This window comes from Anguilla rostrata, chromosome 10, assembly GCF_018555375.3.
Source record: "Anguilla rostrata isolate EN2019 chromosome 10, ASM1855537v3, whole genome shotgun sequence".
NCBI classification, from domain to species: domain Eukaryota; kingdom Metazoa; phylum Chordata; class Actinopteri; order Anguilliformes; family Anguillidae; genus Anguilla; species Anguilla rostrata.
Genome location: NC_057942.1, coordinates 41,171,660 through 41,183,696, shown reverse-complemented (window position 1 = coordinate 41,183,696; position 12,037 = coordinate 41,171,660).

The window sequence follows — 12,037 nt, the reverse complement described above, 5'->3', positions numbered from 1 at the left end:
CTGTTTTTGTCAGTGGTTTGGCTATTCAAGTTTTGTAATGGCCCATGTTGTCCTAAAAACAACAGGGCATTTGATAGTTTTTCCCCTGGAAATATATATTATATTTCACTATAACTGCACTTGCTTTTCTGATATAATACTAGGCTACTCCAAAATTTGCAATTGTACCTAAGTCCAATCAGATAGAAAATCCTGGGTTGGTAACACCTGGTAAGCAAAGGGCAGAAGCTAATGCTCTCAAACTAGTGCAATAACATAAAGTTTGACTATGTATTCTCTGTACCTTTTTTGTCTTTGTGAACCTGAAGAAGTAGGCAAAAGCCATTAAACATTTCCCAACAAATTACCTTCCTTAAACATTCACAGAAGATACATTACATTTAGTTACAATGACCAGAAAAGATTGACACACTATTTCTGAACCGGGTGGACGAGTCTTCTGTGTGTATGGGTTTCGGCAAAGGTACAACAATGGAGATGTTCACTCCCTGGAGGGATGCTAACTGAGCTCATGTGTCAGTAATAACATGTAATTTAAATACTAGAGGACTGCCTCTTTGCACTGTCCATCACATTCTAGATCCACGGCTTAACACAAAGCTTAAGGCAACAGTGTTCAGTGAAGAGCTAAGAAACTGTCAGTAGGGTTTTGAGCATCTAAAAGCCAGATTTAATGCTTCAAGACATTAAAATAAGCTTCCAATGACCCTGGACCCATTTATTAAACCCCATGACCTCACCAAGGCCAGATGGAATATTCTTCTGTGTCTTCAAACAATGAAAGGTACTTGGATCATCACAAGTACGATGAAGAGATAACTGCACTAGTATCAGTTACAGCATCTTCATATTGGCAGACAGTAATGAAAAGGAAATTCATTATTGGTCTGAATGATCAAATGATTCATTGTACAAATTGTATTAAAAATCTAAATTGTATTATTAAACTTGTGAATAATGTATGAACAAATTTATTCTCAATAAATACATTTTTGGGGGAACATACAGTATGTGTACACTATTTGCCATTTTGACTATTATAAATACAATAAATTATAACAAATCTGTCAAGTATGTTGTATGAATTAATATAAAACAAAACCTAGTATTGGCAGGAAAATTTTCATTGTTGACCCCATTTTCAAGCTGTGGTCAATTATGTTTTTGACAAAATTTATAAAGAATCTTCCTGGAAATACGAAATGAACACAACTGAAATCTCTCTTAAGGGAAAATAGTGGAAAGATACTACAATGCCACATGGAAAAAACAATGTAAGGTTAAATTTATTGATGGCACAGAACTGAAAATGTTTATGTGAGTCACAAGGCCAAAATTCCACGTTGGTGAAAATGTAAACATTGGGCTGTATAAGAACTGCCTATTTTATTTCAAAACAAATTGCGATTGTAATACATGTTAAAATGGCTTTGCATGGGAATTCATTCTATTAAGTTACATTAATATAATGTATAACTATCATTTGTTTATAAAAGAACAAATAAAGGGGAAATATGATCTGCTAAGCTGAATAGTAACACAAGTATATCTGTGCTTTTGAGAGCTGGTAGTTTTGAAACATCATGTTCCTACTACTTTTAAGAGAGGGAACCCAGTACACATTGTACAGACTTAATGTTAGTGCGTCAGACACAGAGATATAACCTGCTGTTTGTGACATCAATATGGATATATGGTGTTACCACAAGCCAATACATTTCAGATTTGAAAGAATACAAAGCATGGAAGTAATACATTTACATTTTCTACACGACTGAAATAAATAGGCTAGTGATTAAAATCCATTTATTGTCTTCAGTCACTGAGTTAGGCCTTGTCAGGAACACATTCAAACAGCAGATTGATTGCAGCTTGTAATTTGGATCTTTGGATCTTTAATTTGGCAATTAAAACTGTGCTACATAACCAAACAATACCCTTCTTGTATCATGACCCATTAACTCTTAGTTTCAGATATGTGAAAAACATTAGCAAACTGAGATTTTAATTTTAACCTTCAAACTCCCCTTCAGTATGCCTTTCAAGACAACTGAGTGTCGTATGGTAGTTTTTCCATTATATTACTCTTGTTAATGAATATTTTCTCAGATTAAGACACAACTGGCAATTCATTTTAATAAACCCAGCCACTTGTAAGTTTAATTTTTGTCATTTAACACTATTATGTACAAATAAAAGGAACCTCCATTTGCAAGTATATTTCCTTCATTCACACCCACATCAAGTATTCGTGGGGTAAGTGTATGGTCACAGAGGGAATGAATATGTTTAGAATTGTGAATGAGCATATATAAGAGACTGAGGTCAAAGTTCAAAGAGACATTCTGAAGGGAACACTGGCTTCTAGATCGGAAAGGGAGTGGCTTTTAATTTATGTGCGTGATGGCCATGGTCCCGTACTTTAGGAAACTATGGAAGATCGCAGTCTAGTAATCTTCTATGTTGGGAAAATTTGCAAGGTCATTTATCATGCATGTCAAAAAACATGTACTCTCTATTTCACAGTACAAGGCAAGCCAACGTCAATGCATGTTTTATCATTTTATTTTACTGTTTTAGGTGCATACATTTGCAAAAAAAAAATGCAGCCACCCACTCACTTCTCTCACAACTGCAACCTTAAAAATATAATAAACCATTTCTGTTTGAGCAAATGGAAGCGTGGCATAGCCTATTCGCCGAATTTACGCGATGGCTCCCCAATGTCTGCTTTTCGATCGTGTTCATCCTTGCGTAAACTCTCCGTAAAAAATTGCAATCCCATTTTTTCTCAGCCTCAAAAAGAGCTCATGTTGGGCGTACTAAGCCTTCGCATGATGTGGCCCCAGCATCTGTCAGATTGGTTCGGGACTCCTGCCCGGAATGCGTCAGACAGAAATGAATGGCTGTCTTTTGTTTCCTCCCGCATGCTGAGTTCAACCGCGGTGGTACGTCCTCGGGTCCGAGGGCCCCCAAGAAGCCTTAAAATATATTGAGCTTTGTTACGTCCGCTAACTAGAAAGAATACGGTTCACAGATGCATTTTTTTTCCACCTCGGAAAGGTTTTGTGTCGATAATTAACGACGGTTCGTGAATTGCGGTAAAATGTGAAGACGCTGCTGGACAATTTGCTTGGAGCATCCTTTTTTTTTTTTTTTAGCACGAACCCCAAATATGACATAATTTATGCGCCTGTCGAATGTTACAATGCATAAACTAGGGAGATTTTTCTTAGTTTTTTTTCATAGATTTGGTGAAAACATCTCTGTCAACAAACAAATCTCTGTCCTCAGTTCCTCAAGCACAAGAACCACCAAGATTTGTGTTCCACGCGGGGTATCGTGTAACGCTATATTAAATGGGTGTAACCCAAGAGATTGTAATCAGACTGGGTAGAAACGCACCAGGATTTGATGGAAGAAAAAACCGTGATCAAAAACTCGCAGGGGATACGTGCAATTACCTCAGGCATTAAACCTAATTTACTGAGAGGCCACCTCCCCTGTTCGGGGGGTTTCCAGGCGACATCATGTTTGTATTTTTAAGCATGACATAATGCGTGTAAAATTGAACTGTGGATACCTCTGTACCTTACATCTCAAGCTTATAGTACCCTATTTCAAGTTTTCGTTTTGACGATATTAAACATCATAGTTTTGGGAATTTCACGTTCATTGTATAAGCACATCAGACAAAACATCTGAATCTTCCATCCAGAACATTTTGTGAAGTTCAAAATTGTGTTAAACCTTCCAGCTCTAACGTACACCGAAAATGGACTTATCTTGTACCAAAAGACTGGTTTAATTAACACTAACTGCAGTATGAAATATGGAGTAGAGAAAATTTCATTTATAAATTCACTTTTCTGTCTTTTTTTCAATTATGGAGCCCATCTCTTTGTATTTCTACATAAACAGCTGAGTGAATTACTTCCGCACCATGAAATCCAGAGATTTATGGGATGTTTTTTCATCTTTTTGATGAAAGATAAGACGGGACAAAATAAGATGTTTCTGTAATCTGCAGAATGAGGCACGCACATTTTGACCCACACAGTGGTTGTGAGTATCAATCTCGCTGGCACAGGGGAAGCCACCTGTGCTGTCAATCATCCTGTCGTCAGAACTGAAGTCACAAGCTACTCAAAACTCAACTGAGCCTTACAACATGATTTTAAACAACATCGTACTAGGCCCTTGGAGGGAGAGGATTACCTTAAAAATTCACCATGAAGCATGCCAGGATATTTCCTGATACAGCGATAAAAAACGGGAAAAAAAAGGAGTAGCTTTTTCCTCCCATGTGTCTGAGGCTCTGTTGCTTTTCTCTCTGTCTCTTTTTACAGTTCCCCAGCTCAGCTCAGTTCTCAAGGGACCCACACTTTATGAGCTCATCTATCACCCCCATCTATTATCTCTGGTTCAAAAGATCTCTCCTCTGAGAATAAAATAACACATAAATGTCAGGGGGGGGGGGGGGGCAAACATGCAATTCTGTGACCAGAAAGTTAATCCTAAATTACGTTCGTCTGGGGAGGGCGAAAAAGGAAAATTCAGCCGAAAAAAGTATTTCCCAACTCTGTGCATTAAAACAATCTGTTTATAGTCATCCTCTCCTACAGAGGGAATGAATACATTTAGACCAGTCAAATGCAATTACATCATCAATTTAGGCCACACTGAGCAAAGTTTCTGCATCTGACGAGCTAAAAGATGGAAAAAGAATTACACCATAAGCAATTATGAAACTGTCAGACAAGCAGACCTAGTTTTATTCATATTTTTTTAATCATATTTAGCATTTTTGTAAAATGTCGGTTCGAAATGATAGTGTTCTTCTCCCATCTACACCTCATTAATAAGGTGGCAAAAAATATATACATAGAGGATTTATGTGCAGATTTAGTTGAGTCTCATTTGTTTGCTAATAAGTGACTAAATAGCTGTTAATTCCAGTACCTTTCAATGGTATTTCTAAGAAAGAGCTAGTCATGATGTGAACGGGCACGAATGAAAATGACATAGTACTGTGAGATATATAAATACATATGTCCTATACATGCAACTTCACACATATCTGTGATTTATACACTTCTACAAGCCAGTTAGATTTAAATGTGTAAATCAGGTTTCACAAGGTGGGAAACATACTCATTAAATTTGTCTGTTTCCATGGGAGTTTAAAAAAAATATCCCCAAACACTCATTTTCATGTCCTGGCCTGTGTTTGCTCTTTGATTGGGGGGCGTGGGTGTCTGTGTGGGATGTGTGTGTGTGTGTGTGTGTGTGGGAGGGGGGGGGGTGTTAGGTCAGGAAAGGGAAATCTTACTGCACATCACTGGGTTGTGCGGGCTTATTTGCCTGATGCTAACCGCCACCTCTCACTTTCCCTGCTGCGCAAAATCAAAGGTAAATTTCAGTTCTTAAAAGGAAGATGCCCAACGTGCTTCAAACCAACCAAATTAAAGAGGCCTGAATAGGTGCTCAACAGCCAGGACTGTCGTACTATAAAGAAGGACTCCTTCCTCAAACAACTCGATGGGTACTGGCCAGAGATAAGCAATGCTAGAGCACACTAGAGCTCAGAGCAAAAGATGCTGTTTGATGAACAGGGGAGACTAGACTGACGTTTCAATATCTGTGGCATCTTCTGCAGAGTCAAAAAACAAGTGCAAGAACTGCAATGGGAGAAATATAAATACCCTCCCATCACTTACACAATGTAAGGTGCACATGTGTAAAGACTAAAAGCTCCTTGCACAAATGACCACATACATAGATTAACTGTAGTAACATATGACATTTTCAGTGATACCATAAAAGGGGTAGATGGTTCTACCTCCGAAAATTTGAAGACAGAAGCCTAATCAAAATAAAAACATGATTAGAAATTGATTTTGGACCTGAACATTTTCAGAAATGTTCAGTCTACAAGAGAGTCCATGCAAATATATATATATATATATTTTACAGCAGATAACCTTAACATGCTGATGATAGCATTATTCTCTTGCACAGCTGGGTTTAAATGAATCACCCACTAACTGTGACATTACTAAGGGTTTGATCTGACAACCAGCACCTGAACCGCAGCGCCATTCTACAAATTTATGTGCTGAATTGCAACTGCCACGAGACGCAGCTGTTGAAAGCACCGTGGACCAACCCCCAGCGGCTGTCCCTGCCCATGTACCTTCCACACTCGGGGCAGCTAGGGGCGGTGAACTGAGCCTGAATGTGATTTTAGACGATTTCCTGTTTATGTTGGTCGCCAAGCTTCTCTCCACCCATTCTAATAATTTCCTTTTCCTGCAGAGTCGCTGGCTCATCAGAATCGGGCCCCAGATCGGCCTCCCTCCTGTTATTTGCAGTCGAACGTTGAGATTTGAGAGGAGGGTAGTTTACATTTTCATGAGAGAGGCCGTCTCCAGAGAGAACTTGCAGAACATGTTCACAGAAAAAAGGTGATGTATCATATGATAAGGCTATTCTTGACCCAACCATAGGGCCAGACTGATCAGAGGGGAATTCATTTGCGTCAAGAAGTTTTAGTATTCTGTGTCTACACAAGTAACTCTCTCTCTCTTTCTCTCTCTCTCTCTCTTGCACACACACACACACACACACATACCTATGCATAGGGGTCCAATGAATGCAATTGGCATGGGGTTCACAAAAAAATTACAGCCATGAAAAAGACAGTTGAAAGGAAAAAACTTACTTTATGGCAAAAAAAAAAAAGGCAAGCAATTATGCACATTAAATACCAACCGCAAAGTATAGCTCCAAGAATTTAGTTTTAAGCGAGGACAAAGGGTAAGACACTTTTAAGAGCTGTTGTCACCTGTTCATTCTGTCTATTTTTTCACCCCCACCCCACCCCACCCCACCCCCACACCCCCAAATTCAATTAAAGGGAACTAAGCATCTTTATTGCTATTTAAAGATTGACAGGTTAATTCAAACTGTGCTTTTATAGTAAAAAAAAAACCTTGGATGTGCCCCTCAGCCTGAAACACAACACCTGCTCAGGTTTTATGGGATGTTGATGAATAACTGCAGAATCGGGTTCCCACAAACACAAAAGAGTTTTTATTTATCCAGCTGTGAGGTTAACCACCGCTGTAAAAAGCCTTTGAAAAAGAGGAAAGTAGAAGAATAAAGTTGCATGTTTTAAACTTTGAGACACATAGTACCACGATCCCCTCTTCTGTGTCCTTTAATCAAACTCAAACCCCCTCTAGCCTTTTCACTTCATACGAGGGATAGAAATCAATGTAAGCAGATCAGAAAATTGTTTGTAACCAGTTTATACATATTTATCGTCAATACATTTTATTTTAACTTCATGGGTCACTGCAATTAATAATAGATTGCTGCAGAATTTAATTTGGTATTTAGACTTTTTGCCAAGGAGAGTGAACAGTATTTTTTTGCTACTGGCTTTCAGGCACTTCTTGAATAAATGCGTTTTAAAATGTCAGACCTTTCTGAAACATCGATACATGCACACATATGTGATTAATTTAATCTATAAATTGTACACCTGCGTCAGGCGATCATTTATTCGGACATGCGGAAGCAAAAAGAAGAGTGCTGAAAACTGAATCAATTTAAATCCCATGGTGATCTTTGTCAGGGCTACATAGACATCGTTAGCCAAACACAAATGTTCAGAAGCACTCAGATGTTGAGTACATTACACACTCCTGCCAATAGGAGGCAGTAATACATGGGAATGGACAAAATAGGACCTGCAGTGTTCACACATTATGGATACATTCCAGGTAGGTACACCCAGGCATGTACATGCTATCTACATAGTAGACTCTGGCTTTGAAACTGCATTGAGGCTCCACCATGTAGAAAATACGGAGTTATTTTTGAAAATCTGTTTTCGTTTCCAACCAAGAAGTTAAGCGGGGAAGCTGGGCCATATTGGTGAACCTTCCATTAATTAAACACAGGTCGAGCAGAACATTTCCCCCCTTGGATCAGTCTGGCCTCCCGTTTAATTGGATTTGAGTGGAGCTCAGACTTCAGCTCGTTTCTCTTGACTTGAGCTCTGTCTGGAGGTCTCCACAGTGCCACAGGGACATGTTCCAAGCTGTGCGTATTAGTGCCTGGTGTTTGAAGAGAGAGTCCATTAAGTTAACCTGTTTATTCTGGACTCCATCCAGTACTGTGGGATATTCCCAGATAGGGGTGGTAGACAAGGCAACAAAAAAACATGTGATGGTCAGGGATTACTATGTTCACACGGCATAATCTACACGTTACACAACACGGGCATTGCTATTGGGGTGTTCGACTGCACTCAGAAGGCACAAATACATAACTTGGGAGTTATTATCATTATTATTGATGTTGTTAATGACATAACTATAGGTCTGTTCATAAATAATATATATCCAGTTGCCAACCGATTCACTTCTAGCAGGCAAACACTCCATCTTCCTCTGCAGACGAGACGCCAGTAACCTAGCAGACTTTGAAGACGTTAAAATATTGCCAGGCCATTTTGCATTTAGATAGCTTCTAGTGGTGGAACAATCATTGTGGCGGGAGTGCTTTATTCGCTGTTTGGTCGGCTTTGTCCGCCCTCTTTCCGATAACTGCAAATCATCTTGCGGCCAGCAAAGTTCACTTCGGGGGGAGGGGGGTGTGGGTGATTGGGCGGTGGGAAGGGCCCCTTTTCAAAAGCTCCCATTTGTGTTTTCCTTTCTTTCTCCTCCCCAAACGTACACCCCTCCCTTTTTTCCCCTTGTTACTTTCCGCACCGCCACAAATCACACAAAAAATGGCAGGTTTGGGTCAGGTCATGTAAAACAAGCATTCATCTCCTTTGTCCAGCAAAAACACGGAAAAGCCCTGCGCGGCTGCATTCGTACGATAATTGTCCTTGAAATTGCCTGAGGGTGTCTGCTTTGGAAATAGTGGCGGGTGTTGTCAGTTGTATTTCCACACAACCTTTGATGCATGTGGAAAAATGAAAACACTTGACCCGTGGGGCTGGAGTGGACCAGAAGGGAGGTGTTTCTTTTGGGTTTATTTTTGCTTCGTTAAATCAACGGGTTTCTCTCTGCCGTGTTTGAAACCAACGGTCATGACTGATTGTGTTTCCTGTTTTCTTCGCAGGTGCCGTATAGGCTACTCTGCGTTCAATTAGAACCTACAGAAATGAAGTCAGGTGCATCTCTCATGTTCTACTGCTTAAACAATGTTCCTGTTTCTGTTTGTTAAAAAAAAAAGTCAGCTTTAAATATCCGGCTGATTAATGGCCAAAATGTAAGTAGGTTACCCCAGGTAATCGGGGATAAAGAAAATTGGTCAACAAATAATGGATTAACTGAAACGTATTTTACTAACGTATTTCAGACAGGAAAAATAAATAAGCTCAAAGACCAGTGTGGTAGTTCATTTTTGTATTTCAGAATTATTTGTGAAACCTATTGCAAAAAATAAGTTTTGCAATAATGACCAGAAGAATGAGAAGTTTTAATACTTTCAAATTTATTCCATAAAACAAAGCCCCTTTCAGGAACCAAGGGAATATATGCACTTGAACCAGTTGGAAATAAAAGGCTCAGTTATGAATATTATTAAATTAAATCACAAAGCACAATGCTCTTCAGATTTTATCTATGAAGATTAAACAGTACGCATATTTCAGTGCATGCAATATTTTCTAACATTATCAGTCAAACTGTTGCTATATACCCGCCAAAGCTTGCAAAAAAAAGAAATATATAATTCATAAATCATGCAATCTCTTTGTTCTTCCAAAACATTTGTGTATTCATCATTTTGAGTCATGCTTTACACTTCATGAGAGTGTTGAAGGCATCTTACAATGTGTATGTACAAATGTGTCCTATAATTCTCTTGATGAAGAAACTAATCATGTCTGTCATTATTACTATAAAACAAAACATTGCAGATGTCTCCCAAGCCATACATTGCAAAGTAGGAAACAGCTATTTAAGCAATCCTGGGCTAGAAATATTAACTTTGAAAGGAATAGACCACATCCCATTGTGAAAGATAAATATGAAATGAAGTAATACAACATTATTATTCAAAATTCAATCTTTCCACTTCGTTAACAAAGAAAAAATAAGCTTTATTTACAGGTATGCATTTAGTCCTTCAGCTTTGTGAATCTTCTTAGCCAACTACATCTTAACTTTCCACTAGAACAGATCTCTGTACCATTTCATTTCTACAGTAGAATCACATTTCCCTCACACAACTTGATTCTTTATTACTCTATATCGCGCTGTGTGTGTTTTTAATGCGCAGTCACTTTCATGGATAATGCATGAAAAGTCCAGATGGGATTGAATGTCACACCACAGGTTCTGAGGTGAACTAACAGCAGTGTGTCTGTAGCCCTGAAGCCCCCCCCCCGCCCCCTCCCCGACCCCCCGGAGAGGTTTTGGAGGGGGGTAAAATGCTAGAAACAGGACACAGCTGCGGATTTAGCCCGCACAGCAGACCTGTCCTCTCTGAACCTGGGAGGGGACACGGTATCTCCCACCGAAAAAGATTTTCGAAATTTCAAATTCCAGAACACCAGACAGTCCGCCCACAGGCCAGGGCAGGCAAACAACTGGCTTATAGTGCTTCTACGGGCCAAAGGACCTTGGAGGAAAAAAAAAATGTTTTTGTGAAAGAAATGGCTTCATTTATGCCTTTAAAAAAAAAAGAAAAAAGGTCTAGTCCAGCATCCACACCCACCTCCTCAATGGGTTATGTTAATGATTTGCTTCAAGGAGATGAAAGAGCCTTTGATAGAAACTGCATCAACATCTCCCTGTCTTCTCATTAAACCATAAGCATTTGTGGAAGTGGAAGAGGCAGACAGCTGTTAAATTCACTTTTGTTCTCCACCAGCTTTCAAAGCGAGGATAAAGTCTGTGATGAGGGAGCAAGGGTTTACGTTGGGATTTTGAAGGTAGCCCAACATCCTTTGAGGGAATTGCGTCCTTCTTATCAATAACAACATCCTCCATGTATAAGCCCTGCCAAGCAGTTGGGGGAACTGAATTACAATGCATTACACTCATTTTTGAGGACTGAGGTCAGTTTAATAACATAGGTGGCATGCTAAAACATGGTACATAGTATGTATTGAAATATTCTTTACCACTGCTTCATTGAACAGCTGCCAATGCTCAATATTTTCATAAATTCTACAGTTCACCCTTGAATAAAATCATTGCCTACATATTCTTTTGTAAAATTCAATATTTCCAAGCTTGCAGGAGATTTCTGTGTTCATTGTGGATTTGTAGCTCCAACAAAGAAAAAACAAAAAAACAAAACTCACAATACGCAGATAATAAAAACACAGAAATTCAATGCATCAGACATTTTTTTAAAGTTCTATTTATTTTCTGGAGTAAAACAGCCAAAAGCAAGTTTCAATAAATGCCAGGACCTCGATTAGTGCAGACCTGTTCTCAAACAAAGTGTTCCCTATTTTATGGGCTGCATAGCTGGGAGGCCTGCAAGGTCAGCCCGTCTTCACAAAGGTCCCGTCGACACAAAGAAAGCCCTTATCTGATGAGCACCTGGCAACAGGCTGAGAGAGAGAGGAACTCAGATTTGGGGGGTGGGGGGTTAGGCAGGGGTTGGCTGTTGTATAATAGTGTGCAATATTTCTGACAAGCTTAAGAGTGGAGGGGGTGTACTGGTTGTGTAAACAATTTTCTCTTTACTCAGCGATTTCTGGTGTGCTCCCTAATGTCTCAGCACTCCAGTTACTGCAAGTTTAGCTGCCCACAGGCCAGAGGAAACCGCTATGCTGAAGGTTCTGATTGGCTGCAGGGCTTCAGCTGTCTCAATGCCTCTTCGATCAACTGTAGAATTATCTTGCATGACAAGAGATTCTCATTTCACATCTACATCTACAGTTGCACAATGAAATTCAGTACTCAAGTATATGATATAAATCTGCAGAAGCCAAAGCAGGCAGTGCATGTTCAGTTAAATATTAAATATTAACCAGAATAGATGTAGTCATAAACCA